The 25,676-nt window shown below is 36.8% G+C and overlaps 1 long non-coding RNA gene across 1 annotated transcript in view; it reads right to left on the bottom strand.

Moving 5' to 3' along the window:
- Nucleotides 1-19,918, bottom strand: part of LOC129657492 (uncharacterized) — a 76,323-nt gene extending 56,405 nt beyond the window's left edge. Inside the window, exon 1 of the long non-coding RNA XR_008716762.1 lies at nucleotides 19,832-19,918. This is a non-coding gene — a long non-coding RNA (uncharacterized LOC129657492). The remainder of the gene's footprint in view (nucleotides 1-19,831) is intronic.
- Between the last annotated feature and the right edge of the window lie 5,758 nt (nucleotides 19,919-25,676).

The raw sequence follows: 25,676 nt of genomic DNA, 5'->3' as shown, positions 1-25,676 counted from the left end.
ACCAACTGAGCCACCACAGAAGCCCCTTCATATCTACCACCTGCTTGCAAATAAATAAAATAAAAAAAACCCCATTTGTAAATAAATTCTCACTCAGATCTCTATGACATGTTCAAAGCAGCTGCCTTCTCTAATCTAGTTATAAGTATTACTGTGGATACTTTTAGTATTCAGGCAGGAAGAAGAAAATAGCTTGTTAAAAAGTTATCTCTTAAAACTCAATCCTTCTCCTATTTTTCCAACCCAGCCTTCATAAATGGGCTTCATCTTTTCACTTAATTTAAAATGCGGTTTTTGGATTTCATGGTCTTGCTGTGCTGTTTGCTCCTTCTTTGATAGTTTGTCTGTCTCTGCTGTTCTCTTTCATTCCTGCAGGTACTGGAGATCTCCAGGGAGCATTATCTCCATGAGAATGAGAAAAATGACACTGCATGATGGAACAGTAGTGTTAATGGGTCACTGAATGACAGCTGAGCCTTCTCTCAGAGGTATCAACCAGGCTAGCACTGCCAGAAACAGGAGTTATAAAGTGTACCAATTTAATCTTGTCACGTGTAACCTGGGCTGCAAAGATAGAGCTCTCCTTAAAAGCCCAGTGTGACAAGGCTAAACCTGACTCATGCCAGGGGAAAGCCTGCAAAGATGCTAATTGCAAAATACCCGTGCTACAGGTTGTCATGGAAGACAGCCCTTTTATTGCAACAGGCTCTGGTTAAGATAATAAACAATTAAATGTGAAACTTGTAGGAATCTTCTGGACATCAGTTACACTGTGCAACCTAAATTCAGCTTAAAGATAGATGAAATCATACTTGCAGAACATGATGTCAAAGGATTTCCATTAAACTTTTTAAACCTGATGATGATTTTTCTTTAATTTTTATCTTTAGTGTTCCTAAAACCCATCCACATTTTCAAAGTAAAAGTAACATTTCCAGACAGGGTAAAAGTTTAAAACCCCTAAGGAAATCCTGAGCTGTTGAGCCTCTCCTCTTATCTGCCCCTGACTAGACAGGATTTAACACACATGGACAATAGAGTCAAAGAGGCTGTACTTTTCTGTGAATGATGTATTTTTTATCTTGTAATTGTTTGATACCATGTTTATTAACAAATAGAAGTAAGTCATCTACATGCTCACCACTGAAATGATTACAATTAAAATACTCATAAATTCAAAGTTTTTAATTAATGTGAAATCTCACTTTTAATCTATTTGAAATTAAAGGAAAACAGATGAGCACTTTTATAAGGCCAATGGTAGATTTTACATTAATTAATAAAAATACTAATAAAAGGGGAGTCAATGATTATAGTAGCAGTCATTAATGTCACTGTGACAGAATTTCACATTCCATGTGTAATAGTTGTTTCTCCAGGAGGATATATGAATTTGTCTCAAATGTGTTACCTCCATTGCATCAATAGCATATAAAATATTTTTTAATAAGCGACAAGAAATATTAAAAAAGAGCAATATATTTGAAGAATATTTAAATTCCTCCCGTAATAATTATATACTTTCACCAAATGTTAAATAAAGAAAGCTGTTAAAGAATGAATATGTTCTACATAAATAATATCAGATCTCATTATATGATTAATGGCAATGTATTTTTTTTTCATAGCTCTAAGATTTGGCAATTAAAAGTGATGAATAAGAGAAGTTGGTAAAAAATTAAGAGTTATATATAACTCAGAGGAGGATTTTTCCCATTGGTCTATTTATCTCCCTTGGAGAAAAGGGAAAATGTCAGTACCATATATTCTGCAAAATAATGATAATCAAGCAAAGTCCCTCATTAATGTTATAATATGTGAGTTTATGTCAGAACAGTTCAGAGCCCTGAGCAGATTTTTTGTTCTCCTCACTCTCATCATAATTCTGAAGTATCATTAAATAAAAATTCAGGGCGAATTATCATGAAGGAAGACTTGATTGAAAATTAGAGGTAAAGTGAGGTGTTCCTAATTCCCCTCAAATAATGATGGTATAAAGAAAGAAAAGACCTTATGAGTTAATTTTTAGTAGCAACTAATTGGAGCCACCATCTTCTGCTGGATGAGCAGAGTTATCTGAGTCATCATGCCCACAATACCCAACACTTATCCCTAGAGTTTATGACCAAGGTCTAGAAAATAATGATAAAAGGTGTCAGTACACAAAACTGTAAAAGTTTCCAAACACTTTAACAAGCTGAATTTGACCTGGGCTAACTGAGATAAGAAATAAAAATTCATGTGTAATTTGTTGTCAAAATTTACTATGGCCTAGGGTCTCAACTAGTAGACAACCAGTACAGAGGTCAAAAGCTGTAAAGTGATTTCTGTTCAGTACTTGGAGTTGTTTTGTAAAACCATAAACCCCACTCCAAGTAAAAATCATAAATTCAATATCTGCTTCTGACAAATCAAAGCTATCAAGGAGCCCAAGTCAGGTCTGCTTGCATTTCCTCCAAAAAATTATTATTTACACTTTTTAGGAAAAATTTTTTTGTTCAGAAGATTTTAAATCTCAGATACTTAAAACGCCACATTTCATATTTTTTGTTCTATCAATAAATATATATATATTTATCTTTAGTAGCTTCAACTTTAATAGCAATAAAGTATACATTAAACATAAGTAAAAATAAACTTTATATATAATAGTGAAATAATGGCTTCTTTCCTCTGAAAAGTCTTTTGTAAAATATTAATTTCTTTAACTGTACCATTTCATAATGTTTTCTATATTAATGCCCTCCAACAACACTTCCCTGTAACAACTTTGGTAGGCTATTATCTTTTCCTAATATCACTATGTGATAAAATAATTAGCACATTCATTTCCTTTGACTCTGCCTCCTTGAAGATCCAAGCCACTGAATTAAGGTTTAAAGAAACAAAGGATATTGGCAAAACTCCAGGACACTGCTGCCCCCTAGAAGAAAGTTTGAGCAGCACAACTTTCTGACCATTACAGACAAATCTTGAGAGTCTGAGCTCACACCCCATTTTAACAACCTAGTGTTGGCTGCGCCGCTGTTTTTCTGTGCCCTCTTCTTATCTAAGCTTGTGCACAGGGCTACCCATCACATGCTCAACTTAGCTCATAAGACATTCCATGGCTCTGTCCAGAGATCCCTGTGACTATGTACAGCCATAAAAACAAAAATGTTCTCGGCTTAATAATATTTTTAAAAATAATGAAGATGAAATTTGAAGCTGTAAAATGCATTAGTTTGAAATTTAAGGAACTACTATAAACATTGCCCAGGTTTATGATAAGCTTGCATTATCTTTGCTGGGGATTCAATGTTTGCTCATTTGATTCTTTCAAAGACATCAAGGCAATTTCTTATCATACTCAATTTCTGTAAGAGGAAACTGAAGCCTGGAGAGTTTAGGTGAAAAGCAAAAATTACAGTTAGTAAAAAGTATAATATTCATTCTTTACTTATTCAGCACATATAATGAAGTGCTTTCCTTTTATATGTCCCTTTTCTGTACTAAGCAATAGAAATAAAATGATGATACACAGTAAGATTTCCCTCTACTTAATCCAGTTTATATGGAGGTGTTATGCTTTGAGCTCTCCCAGATTTTCTGGCATTGCACATAGAAAAGGACACATCATCAGTGAATGACAGAGGAAGCGATGCATGAACAGCTGTTATAGAGGCAATAAAACTAGTATATTGCATTCTGGGCAATGGTTACAATGACAGTTTGTCTTTATAAAGGATCAACGATGAACAAATTAAAAATAGAGTACTGTCAAACAGTAACACAAAACAGAATGCTCTAATTTTGTAAAGTTGTGTTATCTCTTTAATTTGGTAATACAGCAGAGCTGAAAAGGCACACTGGGAAATATGAAAATCAGGATCTCATAATTATGCAATACGTTATGAATATGAATGCAGTCTCTCCAAGCAACCTAACACAATGCTGTAGATGTTTTATGGACTTCTTGTGCGTGAGAATCTCTCTGTTCCCACGGACCCACTGTGCATCTAGGTTCTAAGATATTTCCATAGTACCCAGTACTGTATGTCTAAAAGGCTACCATTAGAGAAGATTCAGATAGTTTTTAAATGAGACATCTAATAAACATCATCCACATTGCTAAATGACGATAGTGTGTAAGAAGAGTTTTTAAATGCAGACATATTAAGCACTCATCAAAAGTATCATATTCAGAAAGCAAGATTGTTGGAGGATTGTCAGAGGAATTTAACAAGCTTCTGTCAGGGCTACCAGTTCCTCCATTCTTAGGCTATGAGCACTACATCAAAGTTATGATGAATTTCTTCAAAAACTCTTAATCTCTATCTGCCTTCATCTAACCCTCTTCTACCTTATTTCCTGATAAATTACTCTACTGATTCTGCATTACAACTTTTTAAGGGATTTCCCATATTTTATAGAATGTTTCCAATTCAAATGGAAAATTATATGGAATGCATAATATCCCCATTGGTTTAAGGAGAAGCAGACTCAACAAGGTTAATAAGTCCAGTAAACATTAGGTCTCAAATCATACATCTCATTCATGGAGATCCAGGCTCATTTGATCCAGTGGCTCCTTGCCTTCACATACTACACTGCTCCTCCCACCCTAGCTGTTTATCTTCTGATGAGGTTTTACATCTATCAGAACTTCCTTCCGACTAATCTTAGTGGAAGAAGAGTTTTCTTCTTATCTAGAAATCTAACCCCTGAGCCCCTGCTACAGAATCTACTCCCGGCTCATAATGAGACACTGCTTTTACTTGTCTACTCCCCACCCTGCCCCTCCACCAGATAATCATCAATTTTTGTCTTTCATGCTCATATTTCCTCAACTCTGAAAGAAGACACCCAAGTCTCCATTGCCTCTTTTAGATCTCATCCTATATTATTCCTTTTATCTAGTCAAGCTCCACAAACATGCAGCCTATAGCCACAGTCTCCATTTACTTTCCTCTAATTGCTTCCATATGCTTCTGCAATCTGTGTCATCAACAATGAGCTGAAATTTCTCACATCAAGGACTTGGCTAAATTTAATGACAACTTCAGTATCATTCTCTGGAACTCTCTACCACATAACTTAAGTGTTTCTCCATGGATATTCCCTTACCCTAACTTGAAAAAACATGTTCTTATGCTGCTTATACTGCAGACTTCATTTCCTGATATGTCAACCTTGACCCAAAAAGTAAATGTAGGTCTAAAGTTTAATATCATATGCTCTTTTTCTTGCCAGTTAAATGATTATCCACAGAGTTGAATGTGATTTATTGGTTTAATTCTCACCAGTCGAGTACTGCCAATTACATTTTCAACATTAACGCTCCTTCATTCTTTCTAATCTACTAGGGGAAAAAAATGTATCTGAAATCCCTGTACTTATTTAAATTCAAAAAATTCTAAAATGAAAGAGTTCTTACTTTTTACCCATTTGAATAAAAATATCTTCCTTCCCAATTTTCTTGTCTTCATTAGAGTTCTGTTGCTGGTTTATAAATTTATCATATACTTTGACTATTTTGTCTTTTTAAAAATTCTGTGCTGTAAATGCAGAAAAGTGCAAATATAAAACATTTAAATCATCTCAAGATAATTGTGGTCAAATTTTGATTTACTTTTTTGTTATTTTCTATTTCTGATATAATCAGGATCACACTGTGCATTTTATATCTATAGATTTTCTCTTAGTACCATAGTGTAATTATTTTCAAAATAATCAAAAACTATTTAAAAGACAATTTCAGTGGCTGCCAAATAAATCTCCATCATATGGATGCACCATGACTAACTAAAATGTTCCCCTAAGACTGAACACGTGTGTTATTACTGAGCTCATTCTATTTTCTTGGCACTGTGTATTAAGGAAAGTACTGCTTTTAAAATTTAGTTCATGAAATTTTTAACACAAAAATGTAAGATATTCAATGAATTGATCTCTTTTGTTATAGTTTCACTCTTTGCACACAATGAGTTTATTATTACTTATTATTTAGACTTTGTGTAAGTAAGTACTTATTTTATTATTTAGAGTTTGGGACATCTGGAAGTTACCAGACAATACAGAGAGGTGATATTCCAATTTTATTTTGTCCACTCCATTCTTCCACAGTGATAGATTTAGTAGTCTATATTTTTATTATTTGGGGATGCTGACTTCATAACTATCTATATATCTATATGTATAGCTACATCTCTGTAAGCTAAAAATTTTATTTCTAAACTCTTCAGCTTTATTATCACTTGGTTGATTCTTATGTGAACACTTCCGTGTTTTAATTACAGCATAATATAATTACCTTCTTGATAGAACAACCCCTAATCATTACACATTTTTTTCAAAATCCATTAAGATTTTATAGCCTATATACTATTTCATATGAAGATTAGGTTAATTCTTTTAAATTAAAGTAATTTGGTATTTGAATAGAATTCCGTAAACATTTTAAATGAATAGGAGAGAGCTCTATCTTTACAATATTTAGTTTTGCCATTCAAGTCTATGCATCTCTCAACTTAGAATTTAACGCACTGATATCATGTGGTTTTCCTTACGAATATCCTATCCATGGTGTGTAAAGTTGTTTCTCAGCTTGGGTGATGGTGTTTTTAATAGACAATTATTTATTGACTTCTTAGTGTGCTCCAGGCACTTTGCTAAGTGTCTTGCAAACAATATAAACAATACTTTACTGTCACAACAATCCTGTGACATAGATAAGATTGCCTTACTTAATTTAACTGATCAGAAAACTTAGACTCTAACAGTAAATATTTTCAGGAACCAAAATGCAATAAGTGATAGAAACTGGACTCAAATCCAGATCGTCTAGTTCCAAAGTTTCTAATGTTTTTGTCAAAAAATATGATGGCACCCCACTCCGGTATTCTTGCCTGGAAAATCCCGTGGATGGAGGAGCCTGGTGGGCTGCAGTCCATGGGGTGGCCAAGAGTCGGATAGGACTGAGCGACTTCACTTTCACTTTTCACTTTCATGCATTGAGGAGGGAAATGGTAACCCACTCCAGTATTCTTGCCTGGAGAATCCCAGGGACAGCGGAGCCTGGTGGGCTGCCGTCTATAGGGTCGCACAGAGTTGGACACGACTGAAGTGACTTAGCAGCATGATGATAACTCTGAGATGGAAACACGTTTAGTTAAGGAAACAATCTAAATTCAACTTTTACTATGTTTTTAACAAACAAGTTATTTAAAAAATTTTAAATATCTTTTCATATTATTTGAAATAGTGACATCACATCTTTTTATTTGACTTATTGGTATATTGTCATTCAAGGGCACCCCTGCGGTGTGTGGGACCCCAGAAAAATATACTTTTGCAGATCTCCAAAATGCACTACAAAATTCATGGGTCCATGCAGGATAGTGATTTATTAATGATCATTTAGAATAATGGGTAGAGAAGAGGTAATTCCATATTTATTGTCTAATCAGAGCTTGTGAAGATTCTCGATAGAGTTAAAAAGGCACAATCTATTCTTGTTCATGTTGAAGAATCATCTCTTCCTGTTCTTTACTGCCAAGTGCATCATTTCTAGCTAATTCCTTATATGCTTCTTCAAGAAAGAAGTGGCACCTGTTGTTAATCACAAAGCAGTGGTTCTCCAGAATCTTTTTATATTGAAATAATATAGATCTTCTTGGACCTATGGTTCCTTAATACCATTTAATTAATTCTGGTTACATCATTACTTGTGATGCTGAAGCATATACCCTGCCAACTACTAACATAAACACTAGCCTATCAAAAGTTGTTACTGTACTTTATTGGCGATTACCACAAACACAAGTCTTACCCAAAGTATGCAGATAAAAGTAAATGACGATTTATTTCTGCTGCTGCCGCTGTTAATTCAGTTCAGTCACGTCCGACTCTGTGCGACCCTATGGACAGCAGCCCACCAGGCTCCTCTGTCCACGGGATTCTCTAGGCAAGAATACTGGAGTGGGTTGCCATTTCCTTCTCCAGATTTATTTCTAGTCATGCTCAATTTACCTTTAGGATATTTATGGCATAAATATAGAACTATCTTGCAACCACATCCTCTCAAGTAGTTTAGCCTGTTATCACTGCATTTCTAGAATGTAATTTCTTTCCATGTAGATTACATTCCTGTCACCTACTCATTGCCATGAGCAAGAGGGGCCATGGAAGAAGTGAGAGGAGCCATCATATTCATGCCAAGAATGGCTGTGCTGCCTGTGGCACAACTCAAGACCAACCAAGGAGAACACAATGTTACAACATCAATTCAAAACGAAAGAGGAAGTGTGTAAGAAGGGTCTGATGGCATTGTAGAGCAAGTGTGGCAAAGTCCACGGAAGACATAGGAGCAGCCACCCCAGGAAGGCTGCCTGACAGGTGGAGTGGCGTTTCCTGAGTGGGTGAGTGACTAGATACAAGTGATGACTAGTTCTAGGAGAGAATGCCTATTTCTATCCTTACCACTTTTGGATGCTGTAGACCATGGTCATAATACTGATGTACAAGAGACAATGTCTGCTCAATGCTCAAACCCAAGGATTGGTGCTGAACTATGGGCTGTGAATTTGTCCTGTGTCCCATGTGAGTGAAAGTCACACAAAATCAGCGTGTCAGTACAATTCTGACAACCCAGTCTTGTTTGGTTCACATCATGCCAGTCAGCAGAGTGGTCTACTTGCCAGGTCACTCAGATGGCTCTGATGCCCAGGCACAGGGACCAGGGATGACCTCATAGATGATCTATAGTTACTCTGGGAATCTGATCAACCACATAGATGGGTCGGAGGGCACCCAAGAGATTATATGGATGGATGGATAGATAGATATGCCATATATGAGATATATATACACACATATGTATATACCATATACTCATAAACATAAAATATCTTGTTTTATTTTATATATATATATATATATATATACACACATACATATACATATATATATATGAAAGTCACTCACTTGTGTCTGACTCTTTGAAACCCCATGGACCTTACAGTCTATGGAATTCTCCAGGCCAGACTACTGGAGTGGGTAGCTTTTCCCTTTTCCAGGGGATCTCTTTTCTGACTATTAGAGAAATTTCTTTTGTGTAAGATTATGTTTGTCCTTGCACAAATCTGGATTCCAGAGTTCAAGTTTCCTAATGACTAGTCCATTTTTGTTCTTGATAGATTTCATTCATTTAAGCTATATTTATTTTTTTACCACCTATGTGTCATAATAATAATCGTCAACTTTTATTGAGCACTTAGCATGTAATGCTCATTGTCTAAACTTTATCATAGGTTAGCCAGTTTAATTTTGAAGCAGACTTTTATTATTATGCATATAATATTATATAATAATAGTATTATTATATATTATATAATAGTAATAATATTACTATGATTATAAACCATATTTCTCATGGTTAAAATGAGATTATTGAAGATGTTTATCACACATAATAAAGCTTGTACATAGTGTAACCAGATAGTGAAACCAATTTAGTCTGAGTCCAGAATTCTGGAACCACTCTTAACCACTGTACACTGAAGAGAGAATAACACTAAAGGAGATAGGATCTCTGCCCTCAAGGAGCTTAAATTCTTGTCCAAGTCTCAAGAGGCCCAATCAAATTATACTTTTTTCCTGCCCGGATTCTAAATAAATTGGCATATAAAACAAAGGATTCCAAAATGGAGGCCAAAAACATCATCATTTTTGTAAAGTTTCCATTGGAAGATATCTCAATTTGAAAGTAAATTTGGTCTCCCAACCCAGGAATAAGCAGACTTACCCCCTCAGAAACAGGCAATGCTGGACCCAGATGTTAGGGTCATGGGATGGGAAGAGCAGAGAGGAAGTTCTGCTGCCTGTGGGATGTTCATTCCCAAGAGGAAGAGAGAGGAACTGAGTCTAGTCTAATTTGTATTTCCCAATTTTGCCATCTAGATAAGTCACTTCATTCTTCCAGGTGAGGAGATTGAAAGGAGTAAGAAAACCCAGAAGTGTCCCATTCAATTACAAGGACCAATTCTCTTCCTCTCCTTGCTCTCTTATCCTAACTGCTCCTTCTTGGCCACCTCTTGTTGATTTATTTTTTGAAACTGGGAAATTAAGCATCCTGCTCCTTTGTTACATTGTTTGTCTTTTCTTTCATTTCCTCATTGGATGACTGGATTCTTTCAGTGTGGGCAGGTAATGCTGCTGATGAACTCTGTGAATTGTGGATGTGGGAGTAGAAGAGATATACTGATACTTGGAAATATAATAACCTCAGATATGCAGATGACACCACCCTTATGGCAGAAAGTGAAGAGGAACTAAAGAGCCTCTTGATGAAGTGAAAGAGAGTTAAATTTTAAAATGTTAAAGCTCAACATTCAGAAAACTAAGCTCATGGCATCTGGTCCCATCATTTCATGGCAAATAGATGGGGAAACAGTGGAAACAGTGGCAGACTTTATTTTTTTGGGCTCCAAAATCACTGCAGATGGTGACTGCAGCCATGAAATTAAAAAACGCTTACTCCTTGGAAGGAAAGTTATGACCAACCTAGATTGCATATTCAAAAGCAGAGACATTACTTTGCCAACAAAGGTCTGTCTAGTCAAGGCTATGGTTTTTTCAGTGGTCACGTATGGATGTGAGAGTTGGACTGTAGAGAAAGCTGAGCGCAGAAAAATTGATGTTTTTGAATCTTGGTGTTGGAGAAGACTCTTGAGAGTCCCTTGGACTGCAAGGAGATCAAACCAGTTAATCCTAAAGGAAATCAGTCCTGAATATTCACTGGAAGGACTGATGTGGAAGCTGAAACTCCAATACTTTGGCCACCTGATTCGAAGAACTGACTCATTGGAAAAGACCCTGATGCTGGGAAAGATTGAGGGCAGGAGGAGAAGGGGATGACAGAGGATGGGTTGGTTGGATGGCATCACCAACTCAATGGACATGAGTTTGAGTAAACTCCGGGAGTTGGTGATGGACAGGGAGGCTTGGCATGCTGCGGTTCATGGGGTTGCAAGGGTCGGACTCAACTAAGCGACTGAACTGAATTGAACTGAATATTTTGTACCTGAAAGACACAAAAGAGTGAATCAAATAATTTTTGAGAAAAATAAAATGAATTCAAATATTAGTCATGAAATGAGCTTATAGAGCATAATAGCTTTTACATGGTATTTTATTTAAAAATATAAAGGAAAAAAGGATACCTTTTATGATTAACAAAATAAACCAGCTTGGAAAATTTTTAGTGAGAAATATTCTTTTATGTAGAATCCTAAACTTCCAACAAAAGAACCTAAAAAGTATGAAAAATGGAAATATATATCTGGTTTGTGGGTAATCACAAACATTATTTTGGCCTAATTTAATAAATGTTACCTAAAACAAAATAACTTGACTTTCTTGGGGGAGTGGTTAAGAAGGTAGATAAGGAAATAGAAGTGAAGCTTAAAAATTAAACTAAAAAATTAAGCAAAGGAAAATTTCCAGGTGTGTCTTGAGAAAGATTATTAATGATGGATTATCTCTGATCTACATTTTAAATATTTAAAAATGACAAGCAACCAAAGTGTTTGGTCTTTATCAACTGAAAGATCAATTGTTGATAGGGTAAAAAAATAGATGTCTCATATATACATATTTACATCTATACATATATATATGGATATTTAGTACATGAAAGATATAAAATATTATTTGTAAAGAAATAAGGATACTTGAACATAGTGTTGGGCATATGACTATACATTAAGTCAAAGAAGAGTTAAATTAAAAATGGATTTGTCAAAAAAATAAATAAATAATAAAAAATGAATTTGTCAACTGAACATGCTGTTATATAAAAACTTCAGAGTGATACAAATATTTAATTACCAAAAATAACAATATAAAAATTTTAGAAGAAACTGTGATAAGTGGGGAAAGAAAGATGACATAAAACCTAAAAATAACAAAGAAGGTGGAAAAACTAATAAACTTTACCAAATAATTATTTTAAGTTCAGGAAAATTATGGTGAGGTAAAAAATTGCAAAGTATGTGCAATACATGGGATTTAAAGGGCTAATTAGAATACAAAGAACCAGTTAAAAACAAGACAAATAATGAAAGAGAATATAGCAAAGGACTCATACATAAGCAATACATATAAAAAGGAAGTGACAAGAAACATTTTAAAAATTGGCTTTCCTGGTTATCCAAGTGACAGAGAGCAGATAGTGGGACTTCTCAGCTTCTATAACCTTGTGGACCCACTCCTATAATAAATCTCATTGTTTTGATATCCATATCTATCCTAATGGTTCTTTCTCTAGAGAACCCCAATATCCTTGTATATAAAAACTTCTGTTCTCTCAAGTAGAAGCTTCATCAGCAACCCTGTGTTGCTTCTTTAGGTCTCTGCTTCCCCATCCTTAGAATGTAGCCCTTGTTTTTATACTCCAAGTTGGCTGCTAGATCTCCAGCCATCACATCTACTTTTCAAGGAACAGTATGGAGGGAGAGGAATAAAGAACAAAAAATAGGTAAAGGGGACATGCCGGGCACCATCTAAGGAATTTTCCTTGAAATTACACACTTTTCTATTTACATTCATTGGCCCTTAATTAATGACAAGGCTATATTTAATGAATAGCAAGAAACTGGAAAATAGTCTTTTCATTAGGTACATAAAATACAGGATGCAATTACTAAAGAAGAAGAGAAGAATGGATTTTGGAATATGTAACTATTATTTTGTCACCAAATAAATTAAGACTAAAGACTTCTGTTACAAAGGCTAAAATTTCATTATCCCAAATTATGTTCAGTCACTTTTCTAATATAGCATATCAGAGATTTTTGCAAGAGACTGAAAAAAGACAATAAGAAATTCTGATAATAAAAGCTCAAACAAATTTGAGGACAAAGTAAAAAATCTTGCTTTCAATTTTGGCTAAAGAATACGAAAGTACTTTAAGAGAATTTAAGAAACGGAGTAAGTATAAAAAATGTATTTAGGTTTAGCCTCATAAGAATGAATAACTTTTACAGAATTAAGATCTGTGAACCAGGGACTTCCCTGGTGGTCCAGTGTTTTGGGACTTTGCCTCCCATTGCAGGATGGGGAGGGGGTGTGCAGGTTCCATCCCTAGTTGGGAAGCTAGGATCCCACATGCCTTGCTGCAGCCAAAGAGCCAAGACAAGGAACAAAAATAGTGTTGTAACAAATTCAATACAGACAGGAAAAAAAAAAAAGAGAGAGAGACCTGTGAACCTGAACTAATAGGGAAACCTCTAGGAAGAGTGAATTTTAGTACTGTACATTTAACATATCAGGGGAGGAGGATGGTAGAAGGCTCCTATGTCTACCATATCTCCTCTCAGAAACTGGCTCTTGAGAGTTTCAAAGCAGTGATAGACACAGTTGCCCAATCTTACATTTGCTTTTCTTTCTAAGTTGACTTATTGCAGACTCTTTTAATGTCTTCCCCACCTCCCCCCGGCTCTGAGTCCCTAGCATTTGGTGCAGCATTCAGGTGAGATTTGTCTAGTAATACAGCTATAATCATTTCTTCTGAAAAGACAGTTTAAGTTCTGTGCCCAGTTGCTGCTGCCAGTGTCTCCCTTTCTGAACTGAAGTTGTTATTGAAGGTTTTGAAGTCTGGGCCCCTGGGGTTGGGAAAGAACAATTCCACCAGCTTGTGCTTCTGCTGAGTTAGCCATTTCTCCATTTTTGACATCCATAAAGTTTTGGGGGAATATTCTATTAGAGCAAGGGGAAAACCTGCAGACCAAGTTACAGTGACCAAGTCACCTTGACTCACACACAGTAATGAGTGGTTTCCAACTGCTCCTCTAGATTTTCTTTTGTGGTTCTGAATTCAGAATAGAATCTGGGCAGTGGACATCATGCTACTTACCTGGACTTCTGTCTAATGACTTGAATCGAGAGATTCCCTGGGGCTTTCTGGCACATAAAGAGCTTACCCACCTTTGAGATTTGAGAAAGCATAGTTCCTTCCTCTGATGTTCAAGAGACCCATAACAGGACAGACTCTCTTTCTCAGAGGCAACCTCTCCTCACTTGTACCTGATCAGGAAAAGCTCTGCTTGCCAACATCTTGAAGCCTGAAGCCATCTACATCAGGAAGACACAGTAGTTTTGTGAGGCTCTCACTCTGTCTCATTCTCTAATCTTTCTCAGGCTTGTGCCTTCACTGAGGTCCCTGTAGCCTCAGTTCTACTTGCCAGTCTACCTGTGTCTGCTCACTAGCCAATATCCAAGCACCACTTTGCAAGATCGCATGACTGGGTGAAAGCATTTTGTACAGGCAACAGAAATTGAAATCCAAGCACACAACTGGAAAAACCCAAGTCAAAATATTCTGTTTGTCTATAACCAAAGCCATGGCCATACCAAAAACCTTGTTTCTTTGTTTATACTTGCTTCTATTTTGCTTTCTAAAATTTTGTTCCATATAACTTCTTTCTTAAAAGGAAGTCTGGCCTAAGAAGGAAACGATGGATTTTGTAAGGGGATCTAACAAGTCAAAAGTATGCAAAGGTATCAGATGGAAGTTAATATCATTCTTATTGGTAGAAGATGTAGTTTCATGAGAAAAGTAAGTGGGTTTGCGGATTGTACTCCACATTAGGCCGACTTACTTACCAACACACTAGCAATGCTGTGAAGTTTCCCTAGGGAGGGGCAGGGTTGTAGGCAGCCCATTCCCAAGGGAGGAAATAAACTGAACAAGATACTTGGGTTATATTTTCCAAATTTACAAATCAAAGACTACTTTCTTCTCCCATAAGGGCGAATGAGTAAAGGAGCATTCTGAGTGCTGAATCACAGGTCAGGAATGTCATATTTCTTTAATTCTCTATACTTAGAAGAACACATCAGAAATAAAGATTCCTGCCCTTCACCCAGTAATTTTATTTGGCCAAATATTAAATAACCAATAAAGTTATATACTTAAAATTCCAGAGAGCTAATATAAATTTTAATAAAGGGCTTGATCTATTTCTCCATCAGTATTTCTCAATGGGGACAATACTTGCATTTAGAGAGGGACAGTATTTCAATGTGCAAAACTGACCTCACCTTGTGGATTGTTTAGCATCCTGGTCCTTGAGCACCAAAGACAGCAGTGCCCAGTGCACCACTCACTAGTCCAATAAAAAATGCTTCTACATGTTCTTAAATATTTTCTAAGTGCTGACATCTCCCCCACCAGCACCCCACCTGCTACAGGTGATGTATAAAAATTCTCAGAGTAGAAGACTCCACTATGCGTTCTGAAATATGAGTACAAATTGAATTACTGGAGAAAAGTATTTTCCAAGCAGAGGAAACACGTTGGATGCCCCTGAGGCCCAGAGAAGCACGGGCATACCAAAGAACTCAAAGAACACCTCTGAGCTTAGAGATGAGACAGTGTGGGAAGTGCTGCAAAGAAGGCTGGTGATACATGCGGGGACCCATGACTTTACTGGGTCTTCATTAGTGCAAAATACCTGCAGTGGTTTAATAAGGGAATGGCATGTTGAGATTTTTGTTTTAAAGTCATTTTATTATATAATTTTCATTTACAATAAGTTCATTTTAAGGTAATACTCACTGTTTGCACTAACTTGAACACCTTTCTAATTCACAGGACTTTTTTCTTTTGTGTATATATATGACTTTTTGTTTATTTGTTGAAGGGATTTTCTTTTGCACAAAGAATAAAAGCATTTTATATAAAATGAAAACAAAGCATCTTTTAATTACCCATGCCTTCATTCCTCATTGATTTTCATGCCATGTTATTGCACATGAAATGTAAATAAATCCAATTGTTCCATAACACATACTGCATAAGAACCTCGTTCTCATACTGCTTAGTCTTTAAAGCTTTAGGAGAGAAAGCTTGATAGATCGGCTGATGAATGTGTTCAGTTAATTAACAAACAGAGTGAAGGGAGGTTTCCTTTTGTTAAGGACATCTCTTCCTTATTGGGAGTTTGAAATCAGGGTCAGTGGCTTTCCTCCTTTTGTTAAGGACATCTCTTCCTTATTGGGAGCTTGAAATCGGGGTCAGTGGCTTTCCTCCGGTGTCCCCGATTACTTCCTGCTTAATGACTTTATTTAATCTAGCCTAACCTCCTCTCCCTCTCCTGGAGAAGGAAATGGCAACCCACTCCAGTATTCTTGCCTGGAGAATCCCCATGGGTAGAGGAGCCTGGTAGGCTACAGTCCGTGGGGTCGCAAAGAGTCAGACACGACTGAGCGACTTCACTTCTTCAAAGTAATAAAGACGTGTCTTAATGGTGCATTTCTACAATCCCACCCTACAGACAGGTCCTTTAAAGTGCTGACAAAAAGAGAAAAAAGACATCATAGAAGACATGCTGCTGCTGCTGCTGCTAAATCACTTCAGTCGTGTCTGACTCTGTGTGACCCCATAGACGGCAGCCCACCAGGCTCCACCATCCCTGAGATTCTCCAGGCAAGAACACTGGAGTGGATTGCCATTTCCTTCTCCAATGCATGAAAGTGAAAAATGAAAGTGAAGTCGCTCAGTCGTGTCTGACTCTTAGTGACCTCATGGACTGCAGCCCACCAGGCTCCTCCATCCATGGGATTTTCCAGGCAAGAGTACTGGAGTAGGTTGCCATTGCCTTTTCCATAGAAGACATAATTACTCCCAAAACTATGATGAAATAGACTGAACATTTTACATTTCTTCATTTAATGGTGAAAAATCCATATTATTTTTAAGACAAGAGAAGGTGATTAACCAAGTAACAATATACAACTTTATACACTATGCATGTGGAGAAGGAAATGGCAACCCACTCCAGTACTCTTGCTTAGAAAATTCCATGGATGGAGGAACCTGGCAGGCTACAGTCCACGGGGTCACAAAGAGTCGGACATGACTGAGCGACTTCACTCACACTATGCATGGAAAAGTCCTACTTAATGCTGCTTGTAGAAGTAAGTCATTATGTTCAATGGAGGGACTATAATTTCAGTATACCTGGTATACCATAACTAGTTCAAGGTTACTTTTTTTCCCTCTATTTAACTAAACTCATTCTAATTATCCATAATACCCTTATACTTTCAGAGTCCTCCTTTTACTCCTAAGTGATGAATTAGAATAAAGAATTTCCCAAAATGTACAAAGCTGTTTTCAAATAAATACCTGACATAGCCTTCAGTGTTCATTATATCAGTTTCTAGGAAACCAAACACATAATTTTGCAGTAAATTTAGGGTCTAAGCTTAAAGTATTTTAATTCTCAACATATGCTTTCTACATAGTAATTATACAGCATGTAAAAACATAACCAAACATGCACTTTGGATTTCTTATTTTAAGATGGTTTTATATTGTAAAGGAAATATCTAAAACTGCATTGTGCTAAATAGATGGCTAAAACCATCAGCAACTGAGATTCATGGAAAATATAAGCAATTATTTTGTCTGAGGAATGCTTCAATGCAATTCCATACACTGTTTTCCTGAGAATGCTGAAAATATGACATATTCAACAGTTTGTTCTCTCAATAATATTAATTGAGAGGATCTATATGGAAGAAGATGTAACCAGAGAGAGATTCTAGACTGCAAAATCTTTGGATTTTACTTGCAATAAACTGGGGCTACTAGAAAGTTTCAGGAGAGTGACCACAGAGCAAATGCTGTGAAGCAATTATCCTTCATTAAAAAATAAATTTCAAAAGAAGTACATCTTAAGTATATTTAAATTGTTACTTATAGTGAACTGTAAATATAAAAGGTAAATTAATAACAATTGAAAGACAATCATAGAACTTATATATTTTCATTTTGTGCTGAAAATATGCTGAGAACTATACTCTGTTACTATTTAACAGAGGAAATTAGACAAAAATATTTTTTAAATCTTTTTTTTTCAATAAGAGTAACAAACACCATAACCTTGATTTGTGACAGCTATATTTTAAGAAGGATGTATTTTTAAATAAGTGCTCCCCACATTACTTATTAATTAAAACTAAATTTGAACACTTTCTATGTGCCAAGAACTTTTCAGTTTAGAAAAAGAATAAAAAATGATTATTCAGATGTAATGTAAAAAGACTTTAAAAGAGGTACTTATCAGAGCATGTGGGAGCTTAATATTTTGAGTGGTTTTGTCATGGGAGAAACTTCTCCAAGATTCAGGCTGATTTTGAAAAACAAAACAAAACAAAACTATTTATCCAAATGCAGTATGTGTGTTTGTGTGTATGGGTGTTAAGAAGGGTAAGAAGGAGTTGGAGAGAGAAAGTTAGTGGAAGTGAGAAAGGAAAAGTGTCTTAGAGTGAACAAATGTACACAAAGACATGGAGGACTGTAAATATATAATGTAACATTTACTTGGGCTTCCCTGGTGGCTCAGAGTTTCAAGAACTGAGTGTCAGGAAAACAGGCAAAAGTTGCAAATTATATGTGAGGAAACTTCTATTATATACCAGGGAATTGGAATATTCTAATCTTAAATGATTTGATGAGCAATATAGTACTAAAATGTCTTCCCTGATAGCTCAGCTGGTAAAGAATCCACCTGCAATTCAGGAGACCCAGTTCATTCCTGGGTTGGGAAGATCCCCTGGAGAAGGGATAGGCTACCCACTCCAGTATTCTTGAGCTTCCCTGGTGGCTCAGATGGTAAAGAATCTGCCTGCAAGTGGAAGACCTGGATTTGATCCCTGGGTTGGAAAGCTCCTCTGGAAGAGGGCTTGGTGACCCACTCCAGTATTCTTGCCCAGAGAGTCTCCATGGACAGAGGAGCCTGGTGGGCTACAGTATATGGGGTCACAAAGAGTGGGATATAGCTGAGCTACTATGCACAGCAGCTGCATGGTACTAAATCAAAGTGACATAATAATATTTGCACTTTGGGTGGTGGGGGGGCAGGAGATGTCAAACTGGACATCTAGATTTCCAACTTATTCAACTAGGTATGTGGTGGTGTCATTAACTGAGATAGGAAACAAGAAGGGCAGAAAAAGTTTCAAGCTATAAGATCAGAACAATTAAGGATTTTATTTTAGATATGTTAAATCTGAAGTGCTGTGAAGCAGTTAGGCTGTTTGGTGTGCTTCATGTCTCAGGATAAAGATCTGAGCCGGAAATACAGATTTGAGTTTTAACACTGTGGGCATGTCAATGACTTGAGCTGGAAATATAAACAAGGGTTTAACAGCATAGGCATTGACACTATAAGAAAGATTAGATCACTTACTAAAAGTGTGTTCCATAAGCAAGAGAAGAAGACTGAGGCTAAAAACCTGAAATAATGGGATAACCAGTATTAAAAGGGCAGGAAAGGGAAGAGGAATCCTGAAGAAAAGACAAAAAACAAAATGAGGGATGAAAAATGTTGAAGAATATGTTGCTCTACAAACTAAAGAAGATAGTATAAAAAAAGGGAGAAGGATGGACACAGTCCCATGCCGTAGGGAGGACAGGCAGGACAGGGTCAATTTTTCTTAAGGGAGAATTTTGTATGTATAACTCCATCTTCTCTTATACTTTTGTTCTGTCTCACAGAATGCCTACGACATTATGTATCATCATCACTTTGAATGATGATAAGTATAGTATAGTCTGCATCACTTTAAGGTAAGCATTTTTAAACACCTTAATGACATATACTTTGCATATATGGCATAAATGTATTAAAATAATTTCTGACTTTTAAACCTGCATATATATAATTATATAATATTATAAACTATAATATCATATAAATATAATATATATATTAGTTCTGACCCTTGAGTGAAGTCACTCTGTTGTGTCCAGCTCTTTGCGACCCCATGGACTGTAACCTACCAGGCTCCTCTGTCCATGGGATTTTCCAGGCAAGAGTACTGGAATGAGTTGCCATTTCCTTCTCCAGGGGATCTTCCCTTGAACCTGCAAAAATATACACAACACAGTATATCCATGACAGGGTAGGCTAGTTACATTAAATGTTTCTTATTACACATGATTCTCCTCATTGCTATACTATGATTTTTCACAGTTACTCCTTATATTCATCTATGTAAATATTCTTTAATTTTATGGTACAGATAAGGTAATTTTAGAAACTGAATATTCCCTATTTACTTATTAAATAAACATTAACTACAAGTTTGATCAGACTTCCCTGCAGATAATCAGGAAGTTCTAACTTAGTAAACTCAGTTGATAATAGAAAATAGAATGTCATCAAATATGCTTAGTGTAAACTTCATTAGCATTTTAAACTAAGTACTTGCATTTTGCTTTGTAAAAGATATTTAAACCTACAGGGGTTATTCCTAAAAATATTGTTAGTAGGATTGCAAGTGACTGTTTCCTTTTTGATCTTATTTGGTTCTCAACACTGTTACTCTAGATTTGGGTGAAGAAGCTACAGAAGACATTTTAAGATGGGGTTACAATCAAGGTTTGTAACTTCTGATGTCAAAAGGACTGGTTACAAGAGCAAAATAGGCTGGGTGTAACGTAACAGGCTCTGGATGAAACCAGTGTGCCAGAAACTTATGTCCAGATGAAGAAGAAGAAGGAGCTACTCTTTAAATGCAGGCAACATTTGCTTTCTGGATGCTATGCTTTAAAAATAATGTACATGAAATACAGTCACTAATGGTTACCCCTGAGAATAGGAATATAATTCATGTTCATACATAATGCCAAATATTAGACATGGGGTTTTTGTCTTTAACATCAACTTCGATCTTCTGTACTTATGTCATGCTTGGTTTTTCTCATGGATTTGGGAATTTGGTATTTTAATTAAATAATGCCTTTCTTCATTCAACATGAAAAAAAGTTTGACTATGTAATTGCAGGTTTCCATTTTATTTTCATTGTTTAGATTACCACTTCATTCTAATTGTATATCTTGCAGAAAGAATTATAGGAATAGGTCTGAAATGGTTATAATTATACTGGCATTTAAGTTAAATAGTGGAGAACATATTTTCCAAGTTTAAAAGCACATTCAGTTCTCCAGAGATTGGAGATACAGAGTATTGGACTAAAACGGGTGTCACGCTCTCTGGTTTGCTATTGTTATTACTATATTTTTCCTCAAAAATTTTAAAAGGACCAAATTAGATATATTCCTGAAAGAAAATATTTTAAACGTAAATTTAAAACATTCTAAATATGCAAAGACAAAATTTGGAATACAAATAGCCTTTAAGACATGTATGTCTGATTTCAAAATGCCTGATACTTATCCTGGGCTCATTTCTATAAAGGGTCCTTATAAAGGCTGTGGGTGAAGGATAAAGAATGAAAAAGCATTTGTCTACTTTAGTCAGTCTACTTCTGAGTCTAATTGTGAAGAAATGGGGAAAGGTCTGCTTTTTAGTTCCCAGGATGGGTGTGTTATCATCTACTGGTGATATTTAAGTCCCTTTCTGAGACTGGAGTTAAGAATGAGAATTTGTTTCATTAGAAAATGATGCATTTAGGGATTTCTTCCCAGAGCATTTCAAAGTTCAATGTTTAATATTTGGCTTTAGGATTTGTGTGAATTGGGCTTCTTTTCCTTGCCTTCTATCATAAAGCATAGGGAACATGTCCTGGATTTTTCCCACTTTATTTTTCCTTCCACCCTTCTTTGCCCTGTATCATCCAGCTTTTTCTAGACTGTCTCAACTCTAGGTATTGGAGAATTTCACTACTCAAACTTGTCCAACTCAAGCCTCTGTCCATCTCAATTTTCAAAGGCAATCATATTCATTCTTAGGACATCAGCGGGTGGATGGAATTGACAATCTAACAAGCCCAGGCTACTCCAAACCCAGCAAGCTGCAGAGGGCTATTATCTATCATCCCTTCTCCCAGCCTCCCAGTCACGAGGACTTGCCAGAGGAGTGGGTTTCTTTCCCATTCACTGATCTCCTGCTGCAATAAGACCCATTCTATGAAGCTTAGGCTTTTGGGCTATGGTTTTTCAACCTAACTCTTGTCCCAGTTTTTCTACAGGGATTATTTCCTGTCTACATAGCCAATGCCTGTGGGCCTGCTTTGAACAGGAGCAGAGTTCCTGGAATAAAAAAAGGTTCTGGCTTCCTGATTCTTCAGAGTGAGACACTGTTGTTGGGAGCTCCTGTCACAAAGTCCCATATTCCAACGTCCAAGATTGAAGGCCATGGTTAATAACATAACCCTGGATGGTCCCTAGTCCACTCTGCTTTATCAGCCACTATTTAACTTGGCAGCACCTCACACCTTTGACAGGACTCTAGGTGAGGCAGCCCTCCACCACAGCCCCACGTGCACTCCTAGTTTATTGCCTACATGTGTACCAGAATATATTCCCTGGTGGCTCAGATTGCAAAGAATCTGCCTGCTATGTAGGAGACCCAGGTTTCATCTCTCAATCGGGACGATCCCCAGGAAAAGGAATGGCAGAATACTCCAGTATTCTGGCCTGGAGAGTTCCACGAACAGAAGAGCCTGGAAGGCTTACTGTCCATGGGTTTGCAAAGAGTCAGACAGGTCTGAGCGACTAACACTTTCACTGGCTATGCCATTGTCAGTCACTGGAGTTTTTAAGAAGAGATTAGGAACTAGCTAAAAGAGCAAACTAACAGGACACATAAACACGGTTACTCCATTGATAGCCTGAAGTCATACCTATAAAAACACACATCATTTAAGATTCTGAGCTCTTAATATAACAGTAAAATAATGCCCTTCTTCAAAATTTATCTCCATCTTCCCTCATTTCAGCCCCCAGAGAATTCCTCACAATCTTCTTCCATCAAAAATATGAAGACTTTTCATTTCTTCACACTTCAGCACACATCATCATTGTTTTTCTCCTATCACCAAGTTCTACTCAATAAACACTGGGCATGATAAAGTCTAGAATCTTCTCCAGAGGGTCTACCTTTTAAAAATAGGCTTGGGCTCAGAAAAATTGATTGGTCAACTTAGGTGATTGCTACCAAAGTACTAACCACATTCTATTCATCTATGCTCAGTTTTCTTATGGCAGCACCTTTACAAACTCACTGGTAAACAGAACTGAAATGAATACTGCTTTATACAGTAGAGAAAATATAAATAAAACAAAGGTTAATGAATTCCTTAGAAATATCTATGTGTCTATCTACATTTATATATCACAGAATGAAAAGGCAAAATGATAGGATATTGAAAGAGGAATTCCCCACGTCAGTAGGTGCCCAATATGCTACTGGAGATGAGTAGAGAAATAACTCCAGAAAGAATGAAGGGATGGAGCCAAAGCAAAAACAATACCCAGCTGTGGATGTGACTGGTGATAGATGCAAGGTATGATGCTGTAAAGAGCAATATTGCATAGGAACCTGGAATGTCAGGTCCATGAATCAAGGCAAATTGGAAGTGGTCATACAAGAGATGGCAAGAGTGAATGTCGACATTCTAGGAATCAGTGAACTAAAATGGACTGGAATGGGGGAATTTAACTCAGATGACCATTATATCTACTACTGCGGGCAGGAATCCCTCAGAAGAAATGGAGTAGCCATCATGGTCAACAAAAGAGTCCGAAATGCAGTACTTGGATACAATCTCAGAAACGACAGAATGATCTCGGTTCATTTCCAAGGCAAACCATTCAATATCACAGTAATCCAAGTCTATGCCCCAACTGGTAACGCTGAAGAAGCTGAAGTTTAATGGTTCTATGAAGACCTACAAGACCTTTTAGAACTAACACCCAAAAAGATGTCCTTTTCATTATAAGGGGCTGGAATGCAAAAGTGAGAAGTCAAGAAACACCTGGAGTAACAGGCAAATTTGGCCTTGGAATAAAGAATGAAGCAGGGCAAAGACTAATAGAGTTTTGCCAAGAAAATGCAGTGGTCATAACAAACACCCTCTTCCAACAACACAAGAGAAGACTACACATGGACATCACCAGATGGTCAACACCGAAATCAGATTGATTATATTCTTTGCAGCCAAAGATGGAGAAGCTCTATAAAGTCAGCAAAAACAAGACCAGGAGCTGACTGTGGCTCAGGTCATGAACTCCTTATTGCCAAATTCAGACTTAAATTGAAGAAAGTAGGGAAAACCACTAGATCATTCAGGTATGACCTAAATCAAATCCCTTATGATTATACAGTGGAAGTGAGAAATAGATTTAAGGGCCTAGATCTGATAGATAGAGTGCCTGATGAACTATGGAATGAGGTTCGTGACATTGTACAGGAGACAGGGATCAAGACCATTCCCATAGAAAAGAAATGCAAAAAAGCAAAATGGCTGCCTGGGGAGGCCTTACAAATAGCTGTGAAAAGAAAAGAAGTGAAAAGCAAAGGAGCAAAGGAAAGATAAAAGCATCTGAATGCAGAGTTCCAAAGAATAGCAAGAAGAGATAAGAAAGCCTTCTTCAGCAATCAATGCAAAGAAATAGAGGAAAACAACAGAATGGGAAAGACTAGGGATCTCTTCAAGAAAATCAGAGATACCAAGGGAATATTTCATGCAAAGATGGGCACAATAAAGGACAGAAATTGTATGGACCTAACAGAAGCAGAAGATATCAGGAAGAGGTGGCAAGAATACACAGAAGAACTGTACAAAAAAGATCTTCATGACCTAGATAATCATGATGGTGTGATCACTCACCTAGAGCCAGACATCCTGGAATGGGAAGTCAAGTGGGCCTTAGAAAGCATCACTACAAAGAAAGCTAGTACAGGTGATGGCATTCCAGTTGAGCTATTTCAAATCCTGAAAGATGATGTTGTGAAAGTGCTGCACTCAATATGCCAGCCAATTTGGAAAACTCAGCAGTGGCCACAGGACTGGAAAAGGTCAGTTTTCATTCCAATCCCAAAGAAAGGCAATGCCAAAGAATGCTCAAACTGCCACACAATTGCACTCATCTCACACGCGAGTAAAGTAATGCTCAAAATTCTCCAAGCCAGGCTTCAGCAATATGTGAACCGTGAACTTCCTGATGTTCAAGCTGGTTTTAGAAAAGGCAGAGGAACCGGAGATCAAATTGCCAATATCTGCTGGATCATGGAAAAAGCAAGAGAGTTCCAGAAAAACATCTATTTCTGCTTTATTGACTATGCCAAAGCCTTTGACTGTGTGGATCACAAGAAACTGTGGAAAATTCTGAAAGAGATGGGAATACCAGACCATCTGATCTGCCTCTTGAGAAATTTGTATGCAGGTCAGGAAGCAACAGTTAGAACTGGACATGGAACAACAGAGTGGTTCCAAATAGGAAAAGGAGTACGTCAAGGCTGTATATTGTCACCCTGCTTATTTAACTTATATGCAGAATACATCTTGAAAACACTGGACTGGAAAAACACAAGCTGGAATCAAGATTGCTGGGAGAAATATCAATAACCTCAGATATGCAGATGACACCACGCTTATGGCAGAAAGTGAAGAGGAACTCAAAAGCCTCTTGATGAAAGTGAAAGTGGAGAGTGAAAAAGTTGGCTTAAAGCTCAACATTCAGAAAACGAAGATCATGGCATCCGGTCCCATCACTTCATGGGAAACAGTGGAAACAGTGTCAGACTTTATTTTTTGGGCTCCAAAATCACTGCAGATGGTGACTGCAGCCATGAAATTAAAAGACTCTTACTCCTTGGAAGGAAAGTTATGACCAACCTAGATAGCATATTCAAAAGCAGAGACATTACTTTGCCAA

Source organism: Bubalus kerabau, chromosome 7 (assembly GCF_029407905.1).
Source record: "Bubalus kerabau isolate K-KA32 ecotype Philippines breed swamp buffalo chromosome 7, PCC_UOA_SB_1v2, whole genome shotgun sequence".
NCBI classification, from domain to species: Eukaryota; Metazoa; Chordata; class Mammalia; order Artiodactyla; family Bovidae; genus Bubalus; species Bubalus kerabau.
Note: the sequence above shows the minus strand (reverse complement) of the source record. Positions and strands in the feature narration are given on the sequence as shown.